We start from the raw sequence: 16,375 nt of genomic DNA on the forward strand, positions 1-16,375 counted from the left end.
CACTTTGGGGGACGGGAGTTAGATCCAGTTTCAGGGGTAGGGGGTGGGCATGGGTGTTGGGGGTGGGGTGGCAGCAGAAATACTGAAGTACTTTGGAAACAGTTAAGTTATGGCAGGTTTCCTAAAGATAGGCAACAGAGGCAAAATAAAAGGTCTTTTAAACGTGCTTATTATTTTAGTCTATTTTAGGCCTTGAATAAAATAGTTTAACTGCTAGGGTTTTAGTTTCCTCATTTGTGAAACTTAAAAAATATTCTTGTAGGTATTGTTATTTGCGTGTGTGTATGTGTGTGTGTGTGTGTGTGTGTATTTAAACCCCTATACACAAAACAGATTCTGGTTGTTACTTTACAAATAAAAATAAAAACATTTACTTTTCACAGCTGGCTCATGTGTGAGTTCACTCAAGGTAGATGGCCCCAGTGTACCACAACATTCTTGGGTATCAGCCCTTTTATCAGTCGACCTCAGCCCTTTGATCAGACACACAGGAGACCCGGGAATGTAATCCTACCATATGCTTACAAGGTGATAACCCGGGAAAACTTGGCAAACAGCATTACTGTTTTTCAGACATGCTCAGTGATATTTTTATCGCCAATTTTGGTTTTAAACAGTCAACTAGTCAATAGGTCTGAAGCTGGCCACGTGGACATGAGTAGTGCAATTTGACCAAAGCAGAAGACATAAAGGCCTGTTAAGTCATTGTTTTTCCACAACACACACACAAACAAGTACCTCTTTGCAGGCCTGCTTTCAGAGCCTTTAGTGTTGGTAGTTTGGAACCGGGACAGGGACTGGTTTCAAATCGAACAGCAATTATTTTAGTGATGAAAAATCTCAGTCATTTGGAAATTGTGCCCCTCTCCTGAAATTAAAATAAATTATTCATAATGAGGGGCATGAACCTAACCTCCAGATTTATCAAATTTCCTGAATATTATTTTTTTGACCATATTTCCTTTTTGACTCTAGCCATTATGGAAACAACTTCTTACTTCTCTCACCCCCCCCCCCCCCCGAGATTTAGAAATTCCAGAGCTTCATGTAATTCCAAGCCCAATGATTGCCTTTAGTTTGGAAGATTTATTTGGTATTGTGTCAAGGTCAAATTAATAATTTCCTCATGATAGTGGCATTTAGTCTCTTTTCTTTTCCCTATTTTCCCAAGCTCTTCATCTTGTTAATGGAACTGTGGTACGAGTAGCCAATTGTGCAATAACAGAACACATTCATTTCGAAAAATCACCACACTAAGCAAAATTGGCAATAAGACCCACAGAACTTATGGGAAACGTGAGATTCGGGATATAATATGCCAACATCCAGGCAGAATCTTAGGCAGAAGTATCTTAGCCCTGAGCAGCTCAGCTCAAAGACAGATTTTCTCCTAGGAATTTTCTCCTGCTGGTAATGCTCACCTTTGAACACAACTCAGTGGCTAAATGGTTGTACTTCCATTGAGAAATCCATTTTTCAACTTCATTATGTGGCCAGGTGATATTTTATCACCCCTTCCACCTTCCCATGTCCCATTCATTTCATTTAGGAGTGTGCCTGAAAGTTTGCATGACAAACAGAAGGGGTGGCTTTTATTTGGTGTTTGCTTTGCCATCCCAGCTCCTCAAAAGGTAGCAATCTGTTTAGGGACTGGCGCCTTGGTTTCCAGAGAGATACAGAATCTCTGGGACATAGTCGGTCAAGGAGTGGCACTAAAAGAAGCAGCCAGAGAATGGAACTCATATCCTGTCCCTTTCCTTTAACTTCCCATGGGAGGGGGCTTGCTAAGATTAAAGAGCTCTGAGGGCAGGACCTGAGAAGCCAGCACAGGAAAGATTTTAGCTGATAAAACACATGAAGGATGTTGAAACTCATTAAACAGGAAACAATCAAGGTACAGAAGACGTTTTAAGACAGTGGATAGAACCTTTGTTCAGACACAGGCATGGGCTGTGACCTTCAGGGAGTAGGGACTGTAAATATCTCAGCCTTTGGCCTGGGGAGTTTTGGATAGAATAGGTGTGGACTGGGGCTCTGGGATGCCCTTTACACATATGCAGAGTAGACCAGTGGAAAGAAGACAGGTGTTGAAGACAACCAGATGTATGTTTCAATTCTGTCCTTTCTACATCTAAGGGGTGACTTGGGCAGGTTATTTAGCCTTCAGGGGTCTCCATAAAATGCTTATCCTTGAAGTCGTGGTAATCTAAACTATACCTTATGGTATCGTGGACGGCGAAGAAGGTGATGTCTGTGAAAGTACCTTCCTCCGTGTCTTAACAGATGGGAGACTTGAACTTCAGAAAAGTTAGTTCCCCTTCCCCATCCTTCTATTCATCTGGGGATGGAAGTGTGAGTACATTGCCTTTTCTCCAAAGGTGCTTTTGGCTTTGTGTAGCAGGTGGGGTGGGGGTGTGGACTGGAGAAGTGGAATCAAGGGCCTGTATGCTAGGATTTTCACTGGACTTGAGAGCAAGAGCTGGAAGAGAGCTTCAAATGTCTTTTCTAGTGGGTTGGCCCAGTCATAGGATAAGAATGGGGCAGGGTTTCAGAGCAAGTGATCTGCTTCAGGAACAAAAATCAAAACTAGATCCGGAGCCCGGTGCAAGAGAGTAAAGGATTCTGTGTGGGATAACAATAATTTTCAGAGTAATGGAGAAGATAAATTCCACTTGTTTTAAAATTTTTATTTATTTATTTTTAAAAATGTTGTATTTATTTTTGAGAGAGAGCAAGCATGAGTGGGGGAGGGGTGGGGGGGGTACAGAGGATCTGAAGCAGGCTCTGTGCTGACAGCAGGAAGCCCGACGTGGGGCTCTAACTCCGGAACCATGAGATCATGACCTGAGCCAAAGTCGGAAGTTCAACCAGCTGAGCCACCCAGGTAAATTCCATTCTTGAATGATTTTAGTCACTTAATTCCACAATTCAAAGCGAGCTTTGTGGAAGATTAGCAGTAAGGGCACTCCATGTGCTAAAACTAATGAATGTACTGAGGGTTCTTCAGGGAGAGGCGGCTTTACACTTCATTACAGTTAAGAAGTTCATGGGTAACATGAGCTGTGTGCAGAGCTATCGATAGCCTGGGCTCAGTTTCTCTAGCTACAGGATGGTAGTAAAAGTATGAACCCTTCCCACATGCTGTTATTGGGCCAGTTGCGTCCCCTCAAAATTCTTTTTTTTTTAAACATTTTTTAAAATGTTCGTTTATTTTTTGAGTGATGGAGCATGAGCAGGGGAGGTGCAGAGAGAGAGGGAGACACAGAATCCGAGGCAGGCTCCAGGCTCTGAGCTGTCAGCACAGAGCCCGACGTGGGGCTCGAACTCACGAACCGTGAGATCATGACCTGGGTTCAAGTTGGATGCTTCACCACTGAGCCACCCAGGCGCCCCACCCCTAAAAATTCTTACGTTGAGGTCCTAACCCCCAGTTCCTCAGTTTGTGACCGTGCTTGGAGATAGGGCCTTTTTAGAGATGGTTATGTTAAAATGAGGTCATAAAGGTGGGCCCAAACGAACATGACTGGTGTCCCTATGAGAAGAAATCATTAGGACACAGATAAGTACAGAGGCAAGACCAAGGGAACATGTAGAGAGAAGGTGGCCACTGCCAGTCACACAGAGAAGCCTCAGAAGAAATGGACCCTGCCACACCCTAATCCCAAACTTCTAGTCCCCAGAATAGTGAAAAAAATAAATTTCTGTTGTTTAAGCCTCATATATGTTGTGATATTATATCATGGCATGCCTAGCAAACTAATACACATGCCCAGAGATTAAAAAAAAAAAAAAAAGATAATTTTTTAGAGCAACTTTAAATTCACAGCACAATTGAGAGAAAGGTACGGAGATTTCCCACATACACACGTGGCCAGCCTCTCCCATTACTGAATCCCCTACCTGAGCACTACACTTGTGACAGCGGATGAACTTACAGTGACACATCATAATCACCCCAGGCTCACAGCTTACATTAAAGTTCACTCTTGGTGTTGTACATTCTATGGGTTTGGACGTATGGTCAACGAGATGTATCTATCGTTATAGTGTCATACGGAGAATGAAGTATTAATATAACAAAATGCCAACAATGGGGCAGATTTCACTTAAGACACATCTAATCCTAATATTTGGGGAAGAGTATCAGAGCAGCTAGTGGAGTGGGTATAGACCAAGGCTATGTGAGGCCATTCTGCAAAAGGTTGGCTGTGAAAAGGGGTCGCCCATGTACCTTCTTGAAGGGAGCATTTGTCGTGGATGCCGCGGTGCACCGCTGGGACTCTCCCTTCAGGACTGAGAGAGACGTTTGCTCCTCCAGCCGCCAGGCGTGTTGCTGGCTGATGGCTCGCAGCAAGGTTCCTCTCTCACGGTGCCCTGCAAAGGTTGCCCTGCCTCCCCGGAGGTCATGCAGGAATCCGCTTGCATCTAAAGACTGAGTGATGCTGCATGGCCCAGCCCCCTTGCCTAAATTGGGAACGTTTTGAAGGGCTACCTACCTCCAGAATTCCTGTAGGATCAGCGGAGGCCTCTGTTGTGACTGCACCACAGTTTGATCCTCTCTCTGCCCTCTCTAGCTCCCCTTAGTCCCTCATGGGTGTTTCCGTGAACATTCCCCAATAAATTTCATGCAAGCGAACCTCCGTCTCAGCGGCTGTGTTCCCGGACATGTGACCAATGACATCACACACGGTCTCCTATTGTTACTGATGCACAAATGCTGTTCTTTGTGAAGAGGAAGTTGAAGTATTTGCCAGTCTGAGCCTTCCGCAAGGTAGACTGAGGGAATGAATTGGGGAAAATTTTCTAACATTTAATGATAGGTCATGCCCTCTGAAAGGAAGTGTCACTTTTTTCTTAATAAGCCCACGGCAGCCAGGGTCACCTGGGATCCACACATTTCAAGTTCCTCAGCCATAATTAGAGAGCTGCCAGTCAATGACCTTGCGGGCTGCTCTAGGACCCTGTAATGTGGACCTTGAATGTGGCCACCCAACGTGTTTTGGGATGTGGTTGCTTACCCGAGGAGTGAGGCCACTTTGAAAGCAGTCTAGTGCTTTTCTTGATTTTTAGAGCGACTATATACTAAAGACAAACAAGGAAAAACTCAGGCTCTTGAACCTGCTATGAGCTCTTGAGAGCACCCGTGTGCTACGAAGCATGGGACCTAAGAAAAGTCAACCTTCCTGTTCATCTGTTTCCTCACCTATCACTGTGGACAAAGAGCAAAGAAGGTTGGCTGTGATCCCAAATCTCCATGTCTTTGACCAACTGTTGTCAGAGGCTCAGAAGCAAGGGGAATGCTTTGGCTATTTCTCTTCCTCATGAGCACTTCCTTTTTTTAAATATATTTTTTTAATGTTTACTTACTTTTGAGAGAGAAAGAGAGAGAGAGGGAGAGGGAGATACAGAATGTGAGCAGGGGAGGGCCAGAGAGAGAGGGAGAGACAGAATCCAAAGCAGGCTCCAGGCTCCGAGCTGTCAGTAACAGAGCCCGACGCGGGGCTCGAACTCACGAACTGCGAGATCATGACCTGAGCCGAAGTCGGACTCTTAACTGACTGAGCCACCCAAGCGCCCTTCCTCACAGCACTTCAATGGGCAATAATATTCCCACAGGGAAGCCAGACCCAGGAAGTGGGTTGGACCATGTTACTGGGAGCCTCAAGACACCTTTTTTTTCTGGCCCAAGGCCGCAGGTCTTTGGTTTCTTTCCCCTCTAATCTTGACTCTCAATGCCTAAAAGGAACTCGGAGACAAGCACCTCAAATATAAGCAAATATTTGTCTTTCAACCTTGGAACGGTGGCCCAAGCTGCAGGCTCCAGTTTCCTCACTTCTGCTACCACTGGGGTCAGTGGGGTCACCTCTGACCTGCGCCGTCTGTAGAGGATCTCCGCTCCAGCCCCAGCCTTCCAGCCTCTGTCGCTATGATACTGAAGCCTTTTACTTCTCAGTTCAGTTGTGCCCACGTCTAAGCTAAGTCCAACCATTTTGGAAAGCACGCTCGGAGAATCATGCACTCTGGGGCTTAGGGCATGGGACTTGCAGCTATCAGTCTGGGTTAGGTATGCCAAGGATGAGTCCTGAGTCCTGAGGGTCTTAGCCTGTTCTATTTCCTTTATCCCCTAGATCAGCGGTGTCAGGTTTACCGAACATCTGTTGTGCCGTGACTGTTCCCTACTCTCTTGTCCACCTTGCAGGACCAGAGCCCTGACTTCCTCTCTGGACAGTTCCTCTGTCCTGGCTGGAGCCCTGCTTCATTGGTCAGCCACTTGGGATCGATCGTCCTTGCCAGGCATGTTTGGCTGCTGCCCCCTGTAGTATCCTAGACTCCTTAGGGCTCACGGTCCAGGTCAAGCACCTGTTACCCAGCCCCTGTGAACTCTGGGAATCTGATGACTGCTCACTCCCTGTGGGTCCAGCCCAGCTTTGCTTCCTCTCCTTCCCCATTAGCTTTCTCTACCGAGGTCTCAGAATACTGCAAGAAAGAGTTTTTTCTTCCTTCTAATCCTTATCCCTACCACCTCACAAGCTGCTATTGCCTTCTAGCCCTGTCCCAGAACAGAGCTCGGTAGAGAAGTTCTTAAAAATAACAAGTTCTCCCCAATAGATTTTTTTGAAAAACAGAAGAAGACCCTATTATTTTATGTCTTAATCAGTGTTGGTAGCAAGGCTCTCCGGTACATGATGGACCTACTTGGACTTTGGTGTTTTCTCCTAACTGTGGTCCCCTGATCTTAAAATTTAGGATCAGACGGGCTTTAGGCTTTAGGACTGATTTTGTTCTTAATCCAGAGGAAAGAAGCCTTGTGTCAACAAGCTGATTCAATAGTAACTAAACAGGTCTTTTTGTTTTGTTTTGTTTTTGACCATGTGCCCCAGTCGTGGTACCTGGGGTCCACATTTCTCCTGAGACCTCCTTTCCACAGTGTAGCAGGCCTAATAACAAGCCTGTGCCCTGTGTTGACAGGCTTCTCTGACCTTAGGCCCACATAAAGCTGGGTCTCCACCTAGTTCCAAACCTTCTCCAACCTTCTCTATTCCTCTAGCTCCTCCCTGACCATAGCCAATGTCTGTTTCCAGATGTTCTTTACCACGAATTCTGCCCATTACCCAGAAAACTCCCTGACCTTCCATAGGAACGCCTTCTTGCCCAGTATTTGCTCGAAGTGCCATCTATTTCCCATTTCAATATTTCCAAATACATTTATTACTTTAACTCTTGCTGAGCATCTCCACTGTGTTTATGATTGCGGGAAAAAAAACCAAACCCAGTCTCCACCTGCAAGGAGCTTATTGCGTACTAAAGGAAAGAGATAGTTCACTAGAAAATATTAATAGTGGGTAACTCTGCAAAAGATGTTATCTACATTGGCCCATTTTATTCTCGAAACCCTACGAGGGAGACGTTGTCTCCACTTTATAGACGTGGAAGGTAAGGTTCAGCTAGGTTAAGTAACTTGGTCCGGATCACACAGGCAGGAAGGGGTGGAGCTGGGTTTAGAGCCCAGGTCAGCCTGACTTTGCTGTACTAGTAACCCTCATCTTGTGCGACCCCAGGTCTAAGTACGGTGTGTCGATTCGCAGGGAAACAACTGACTGACTTCTGGTTGGACTTCCATTGACCTGGGAGAGACTTAGTGGCTCTGCAAGATGGTGCCTTCTAACTCATTAGCGGAGTTCATCCTCCCATGTTAGGCTTTTGGTCCATGGATCTTCTTTATAAGTTTTTTTTTAAATATTTTATTTATGTATTTATGTATTTATGTATTTATTTATTTATTTATTTTGAGAGAGAGCTAGAGAGCAGTGGAGGGACAGAGAGAGAAGGAGACAGAATCCCTAGCAGGTTCTGCACTGTCAGTGCAGAGCCCGATGTGGGGCTTGCACCCACGAACCATGAGATCGTGACCTGAGCCGAAATCAAGAGTAGGATGCTCAACCGCCTGAGCCACCCAGGAGCTCCCATGGGTCTTCTTTAAATTCTCTACATGTTTTATAATATTCTGTGTAGGCGTCTTGCATCTTTTTGTTATATTTATTTTTAGGCATTTGGTGTGGTCTTTTTTGTACATTGTTGGTATTAGTTTGAGGTATTAATTTCTAATTGTTAAGTAGAAATAACTGCTGTTAGGTAGAAAGAAAAGAATTGATCTTTGTTTATTACTCTTATATCCAGAATCCTTGCTGAATGTATTCACATATTCTAATGGCTTATCTTTAGATTTTTTTCCTGCATATGCAATCTAGTTATATGCAAATAAAGACAGCCTCCCTCTTTTCTAATACTTAGATCTTTTATTTCTTTTTCTTGCCCTACTGTTTCCTTATTATTTCATTATCTGAATAAATGAAGCATAGTTAGGGCGTCATAAGGTACACTTTGACTGATTTCACAAGTTTCTGTTGTCTTTACCATATTAGAGCTGAGTCTTGTTCAGTAGTGGCCCTTATGCGGCCTACACTCTGATGTCAGCCAGCGTTAGGAGTGGGTGGCATCCAGAGTTGCTAAGAGTTGGATCCGTGTAGCTATAGGAGAGCTTCTATCTATGACTCATTTATTAGTAAGGGTTTCGTTCTATTCCGCATAGGTCACAGAAGACTTGTTAGCACCAGTTTGTGTTTATTTTTTATTCCTTTATGCACAGACAACACCTCAAAAGCTTGAGAGAGAGGAAGGGAGGGAGGGTCCTGGGAGGGAGGGAGACAGAGAGAAAGAGAGAGAGAGAGAGAGAGAGAGAGAGAGACTGCATTTGTTAAAAAGCTTTCTCAAGCCTTCTTTTTTTTGCAGTCAACACTGACATAATACCTTGAGAATCTCCTTAGTGTCCCCTCTATGCTGCTATGAGTCCTATATAGTTCCCATAGGGGCTACAGAATCAAGTAACGGTTAACTTTGGGTAAATCCAATGCTCACTTTGTTACTAGGCTGGAGAGGTCAGAATTACTGGGGTCTTACAAAGTAGCACCCAGCCCCCATTTCAGAGAAAGGCACACTATCATTTATCTTAGTAAATACTCTCCTTGAGATTGTCTTTAGTTGAGCATTAATGCTGATGCCTCACTCTATATGGCAATCCTGATATTCCCTTTTTAGTTTTTTCTTCCTTTTTAAAAAAAGTTTATTTATTTATTTATTTTGAGAGAGAGAGAAAGAGAGCACAAGCAAGTGGGGGAGGGACAGAGAGGGGGAGAGAGAATTCCAAGCAGGCTCCACACTGACCGTGTCCCCATGCAGGGCTTGATCTCATGAACCATGAGATCACGACCTGAGCAGAAATCAAGAGTTGGACGCTTAACCAACTGAGACACCCAGGTGCTCCTGTTTTCTTTTTAAACCTGGGTAAGGGGGGTGCCTGGGTGGCTCAGTCAGTTGAGCGACCCGCTTCGGCTCAGGTCATGATCTCACAGTTTGTGAGTTCGAGCCCCGCATCGGGCTCTGTGCTGACAGCTTGGAGCCTGGAGCCTGCTTCTGATTCTATGTCTCCTTCTCTTTCTGCCCCTCCCCCACTCATGCTGTGTCTCTGTCTCAGAAATAAATAAACATAAAAAAAATTAAAGAAAAAATAAACCTGGGTAAGTATTAGTGGGGGCAATTGTGGAAATATATAAGATTAAGACTCATAGAGTATAAGGCTGACTACTTCAAATCTTCAGGTTTATGGACATTAGATATGTACTCCTCAAAGTAACTTCTTGACTTCATGGCTGATATTTATTGACCAGTAGAAATATGGAAAAAACATCATAATTTCTTTCAGTGAAGAAGAGGGTAAAGGCTACAGAAAGAAGGCTGGGGATAGTGACTGAGGATCAAAATTCAGGTTTTTTTAACTAGTACAAAGTTTTTCCAGTATATCATTTTTCACTTAGCATGCCAATGTGATTGCATAATTTTGAACAAAAAATTGAGATATATGACTTGATAGTTATGTTTTTCTACCTATCTAATACATATTCACATCTAATAGACATATAGTTTCAACCCACGTACTCAACTGCACCAGAAATAGCTTTTTTAAAAATCACAATTTAATCTTCCTTTGGGGCATTGCCTCATCTTGAGTAAAAATATATGTTATTATATATTATACATGATTTGTATATAGTTTATATTTCATATAAACCATATTTATATATGTATATCCATTTAAGATAAACTATTCCCTCTAGGCCAATTTCAATCAGTTCAGGATATATTCTCCTTATCCCATCCCCATTCCTATCTTCCTGAGTTGCATTTAAGTTCTAGAAACTTCCACCAGCTTCATACATCAATAGAAAGAAAACCTTGAACTCTTAGGCATGCTGTATCATATATTGGCTTCTATTGTGTACCATCTGGTCCTTGGGCATAAGTCATCCTCCATGCTGGCATCTGCTGAGACTTCTGTGAATATGTCTGGTTCTTGGCCATATGGCTTGTCCCACTTTCTTTCTCCTCTTCTCCTTCTCCTAATTTCCATGCCCTTTCCTCAGTTGTGAGAAGAGGATTTAGTTATTGTCCCATGACTCTCTGAAGTCATGGGAAACATAGAGAGGCTGCCTTATCCCTCCCTTCTGACAACTTCATAGCCATGCCTGCTCCACACCCTCTGCCAGGATAGCAGAGGGAATGTTTGTGAGTCTTCAATTTCCAAGATTTCAGGTGGGACTATAGACAAAGTATTTCTTTTCTTGAACCCCCCAAACTTATCATTTGATTTTTTCCACACTATCTGTCCATCTAGGACTTAACCTCAGGGCCTAGGACTCAGACATCTTATAAGAATGAATGACTTTCCTTCTTCTCCATCTCTTCTCTCTCTCAGGCCCAGAAGAATCCTAATTTACTCTGTGGATGGAATAAACCCATTTTGAAATTGGAAAATAAATTCTTCATGTACTATTTTAAATCTTTCTGTTTTATCCACAGACTAGGTTTTTCACAACTGAAAGCTAAGAATTTGATGTTTGACTCCATGGTAATGATTCATGTCTGTAAGTCCAAATGAGATAGGGAACAGGTCATGAAGTTAAAAGGCATTTGTATGTGTAAAAAACATTGACTACACTTGTCTTACACTTGTCTGCATGTCTTTCCAAGCATCCATCCATCTATCCATCTGTCCATCCATCCATTCATCCATCCATCCATCTATTTATCCATTGATCCGCTGAATATTTCAGAAAAGATGTGGACCATACTGTTTGACTTGAGCATGACAGGGAAAAATATGAAAAATGAAGGCATATTAGAAATTTCAGAACATATGGTAACTGTGGTAGGCAGAATAAGGACCCTGAAGAGATCTATGTTCTGTTCCCTGAAACCTGAGATTATGTTAGGTTACCTGGCAAGGGGGAATTAAAGTTGCAGATGGAATGAAATTTGCTAATCCAGGTGAGCTAAGAAGATTATCTTGCATTATCCAGGTGGAGTATCCAGATCCTCACAAAAGTTCCCATAAGTGGAAGGGGGAGGTCAGAATCAGACATCTGAAGATTCTTGACTGTTGGGTTTGAAGATGGAAAAAGGGGCTGCAAGCCAAAGAGAATAGGCAGCCTCCAAAAACTGGAAAAGGCAAGGAAATGAATTCTCTCTTAGAGCCTCCAGAAGGAATGCAGCCCGCTGATACTTTGATTTTAACGCAGTGAGACCCATTTTTGACTTCCGACCTGCAGAACTGTAAGATAATGCATTGTATTGTTTTAAACCAGTAAATGTGTAGTAATTTGTTATAGCAACAATAAAAAACTAATATGGTAGCTGTAACCATATAATCATAAATAATGACTATATAATGACTATATAGTCATGCATGAATTTAAATGAGTTTAAAATGTGGCAAACCAACAATGCAGAAAATTGATTTTAATAAATTAAAAAAATAAAACACTTAGGTGCCACCTGGTGGCTGAAATCTTGCAGTAAATGATTTGAAATGACCTCAGCTTATAGCTATTTCCTAAAGAGAATACAAGCGCTGTGCTCCAAGCGTGGCACTAAGCTGTGGTTTCTGGTCAAATGATTTTAAAAAGGTTGAAATGATTCATTGGATTGCCAAATAATACAGTGAAAAAAGGACCTCAACTTGCGTTTTATTGCAAGGACATGTGACAGAAAATAGGCAGCCTGTTGAGACCTTCCTAGGAAGCATTAGCCAGCGATGGTGACAGCAGATGGCTGGGGGTAATTTTCTCTCACTCAAACCTTACTCCATGAAGTCTATCAGACCTTGACTCTCCCGATATTAGTTATAGACAACTAACACTTTTCCAAACTCATATAAAATATGGTGAAAATATAGCATTGTTTCCACCCGAAAGCACTCCTTAACCTTTCTTATAGGGAAAATCTGGACCCATATTAGCATTCATGGCTGAGTTAAAAACCACCCTGTTGGGGTGGCTCCCGTTAAAAATGCCCAGAAACATTAGTGTTACTGGGAATGTGAAAAGAATTGAAAGCACCCATCAAGGCTAGGGGGAGGGGGAAAAGGAAGTTGTTATTTAACGGGCATGGCGTTTCAGTTTTGCAAGATGAGAAAGTTCTGGAGATTTGTTTCCCAATAATGTAAATATGCATCACCCTGCTGAACTGTACATTTAAAAATGGTTAAGATGTGGCACCTGGGTGGCTCAGTCAGTTAAGCCTTTGACTCTTGGTTTCAGACAGGTCATGATCTCATGGTTTCATGGGTTCGAGCCCCGTATCCAGCTCTGTGCTGACAGTGTGGAGTCTGCTCAGGATTCTCTCTCTCCCTCTCTCTCTGCCCCTCCCCAACTCATGCTGTCTCTATCTCAAAATAAACACGAAGAAAAAAAAATCTTAGGGGCACCTGGGTGGCCCAGTCACTTAGGCGACTTCAGCTCAGGTCATGATCTCACAGTTTGTGGGTTCGAAATCCTCATCGGGCTTTATGCTGACAGCTCAGAGCTTGGAGTCTGCTTAGGATTCTCTGTCTCCTTCTCCCTCTCTGTCCCTTCCCCACTTTTGCTCTCTCTTTCTCAAAAGTAAATACATAAACATTAAAATAATTTACATAATAAAATAAGTAAAATCTTAGTTAAAAATTAAAATGGTAAAAGATAATAAATTTTATGAGGTGTGTTTTTTACTACAACAAGGAAAGTGCAAGGTAGTGGGGCATGCAGAGCAGAGGATGACGGAGGGCAAATCCACCCTCCCACAGGGCATGCAGGTCTTTGGCTGAGGCTCCATGAAGGTCCCTATAGGCTGGAGAGGCATGTTGGTAGCTGTGGCATTTGAGCAGGACCTATATCTTGGATAGTGGGCCCTTTTCAGATGGTCCCAAGAGCTGCTTCCCTCATGCCATTTTTATACGATTCAACTACAGGGGCGCCTGGGTGGCTCAGTCGGTTAAGCATCCGACTTCAGCTCAGGTCACGATCTCACGGTGTGTGAGTTCAAGCCCCGCATTGGGCTCTGGGCTGACAGCTCGGAGCCTGGAGCCTGCTTCGGATTCTCTGTCTCCTTCTCTCTCTCTCTCTCTCTGCTCCTCCCCTGCTTGTGCTCTCTCTCTTAAAAAAAACAATTAAAAAAAATATTATATGACTCAACTGCAAAAGCATAGCTTTAACCCTCTTATCTTCTAACCTGATTTTCTGCTAGTCATTGCAAAAGTCGAATTTTCCCATCAGCCGTGGGTCACTTCCTGCTGGTATAAATACACGGTCACATTATGCTCAGATCTTTCCATCATAATTTTTCAAATTATTTATAACTTTTATAACTTTTATTATAATTTATTAAAATTTTATTATAACTTTTATAAAGACCCCTGAGTCTTGAGGCTGAACTTAATCATGTTAACCCATTCTAAGGAAACCTTTCGGGATTTGAGCAGACTTAATACTCTTCGTCTTTTCACCAGCCTATAACCTTCCTTATAGTAACTTTCCAGAAACCAGGAGCAAGTGGAGGTGCAGAGCATCTGTGTGAAGTCAGACAACACACCTGCTCCCACCACTGAATCTTCTTTCCACCATTTGCCTGCTGTGTGAATTTGGACACCTCAGTTAGTTTAAGAACTGCCTAAAATGGTCCTTTCAGATTTGGTTCTTTTCCCTGCACAGTCTAGTGGCCAACAAAGTAACCTGAGTGATGTTATGAAATTGAGGAATGTTCCACTTTACGTTTGTGCTTTTGAAGTTTTGTTTAAAGAAATTATTTTGTCTCTCTAGATCACAAAGGTGTTCTTTTACCTTCAGGCATTTATTCCACCTCTCAGAGTGGTTCTTCACTGGGTGTGAATTTGCCTCATGGGAGACATTCGACAAGGTCTTGGAGACATTTTGATGACCATGATTTGTGTGAGTTGGGGGTGCTACTAGCATCTAGAGGTACAGGATGGCCTCTACAACAAAGAATTACCTGGCCCCAGCTGTCAATAGTGTCAAGGTTAAGAAACTCTGATCTATAGTTCACTCTTGAGCAATATGATGTTAGGTGGGAATCCAGTTTTATTTGTTTTTGCCCATAGCAATCCAGGTTTCCCCATACTTACTCTTCAGATTTCCATGTGCTTTCTATTTAATAAAATTAATGATAACTGCTCACAATTATTTAGATCTTAATACACACACACACACACACACACACACACGCACACAGAGGTCTTGTTTGTGCTGGTGTAAATATCAATGTCTTTTCACATCCCCTTCCCACCATCAAATCATACAGATCCACAAGGAGGCCAAATGAAATCACCTCTTACCCCGCATTTATCACATAATTAGAGACAGTACTGCAAATCTTCAGTTTATGTACCACTAGGGAAATATTCATTCAAAAACAGCAAGGTGTTTCCAGAGCATGCATTAGAAAGGTTGGTTAAGAGGGCTTTGCGCAGAAAAGACCAACAGGCAGTGGGTGTCAGTGGTAGAAGAGGACAGATCGTGTCAACTAAGATTTGACCCCAAAGGGCAGGGGTCAACTAGCCTGAAGCCCAGTGAGCAGAGAATGGGAAATGGGAGTCAGCCAAAGGGAAGAGTCTGGAAGGTGACTTGGAACAGTAATCTCAGGAAGGCCCTGGTCTGGGGGAAACAGAGAAACATAGCGGTGAGACAAGTCTCCTGATGCCTAGAGGTGAAGGGAAAAATTTTTTCAATGTTTGTCATTGAACAAAAGTCTCTAATGACACAAAAGAGCATCAAAGATTCAGAAGCAGGTAGATAAAAAGGACATGATTTATTAAAGAAATTGTACTTCACTGAATAGAAGATAGTTCTGTTCAAGGCTAACTTCCATTATATGTAAAGACTTTTTTTTTTTAATTGGGAAGAAAAAATAAAGACATGAGATAAATATTTAAGAAGACAATTTATAGGGGGACCTGGATGGCTCAGTGAGCATCTAACTCTTGAGTTTGGCTTAGGTCATGATCTCACCATTCCTGAGTTCAAGCCCCACGTTGGGCTCTTTGCCCAGCACAGAGCCTGCTTGGGATTCTCTGTCTCCCTCTCTCTCTGCCCCTCCCCTGCTTGTACATGCTCTCACTCTTTCTCTCTCAAAATAAGTAAACAAATATGTACAAAAAAGACAATTTACAGATAAAGAAACTTGGGGTCCTTAAACATAAGAAAAAGAGCCCTACCTTCACTCATAATTAGGGGAATGCAAATTAAAACTACACTGAGATACCATTTCCCAAAGATCAGACTGGCAAACATACAAATGTTTGACAAATGTTCTTGGTGATGCTGTAAAGAAATGGGCACTCTCACGCATTGTTGGCTGCAATAAAAAATAGTATGACCTCTACTTGGATGTAGGGGAAGATCAGGCAATATTTGACAAAAGAAATTGTGTGTTTACTGTTTTCCCCATAGAGCCATTTCGAAGAATTTAGTGTGATGAAGCACTTCCTCAACTATATTTTTTCCGAAGTTTATTTATTTTGAGAGAGAAAGAACACAAGTGGAGGAGGGGCAGAGAGAGGGAGGGGGGGTGGTGGAGAGAGAATCCCAAGCAGGCTCCTCACTGTCAGTATGGAGCCTGACATGGTGCTTGAATCCACAAACTGTGAGAATCATGACCTGAGCTGAAATCAAGTGTCAGAAGCTCGACTGACTGAGCCACACAGGTGCCCGGAAACACTTCCCCAAATATCAGACAACATACCTACCAAGTTATTAATCAAAACTCCATTTGTATTAGCAAAAGATTGGAGTCAACCCAAATGTTAATCAATAAAGGGCTGGTTGAATGAACGACGGCATACCCTCTCCCTGGACAACTGTGCAGGGGAAAACAGCCCCCAAGAATATATAGAAGTGAAAAAAAACAAAGGGCAGAGTTTCTATATAGTTCAGTGTCCTTTGTATAAGGAAGAAGGAAAACTTAAAGTAAACACATATATATATTTTAAAAA

The sequence above is a fragment of the Prionailurus viverrinus genome, chromosome B2 (assembly GCF_022837055.1).
Source record: "Prionailurus viverrinus isolate Anna chromosome B2, UM_Priviv_1.0, whole genome shotgun sequence".
Lineage (NCBI taxonomy): Eukaryota > Metazoa > Chordata > Mammalia > Carnivora > Felidae > Prionailurus > Prionailurus viverrinus.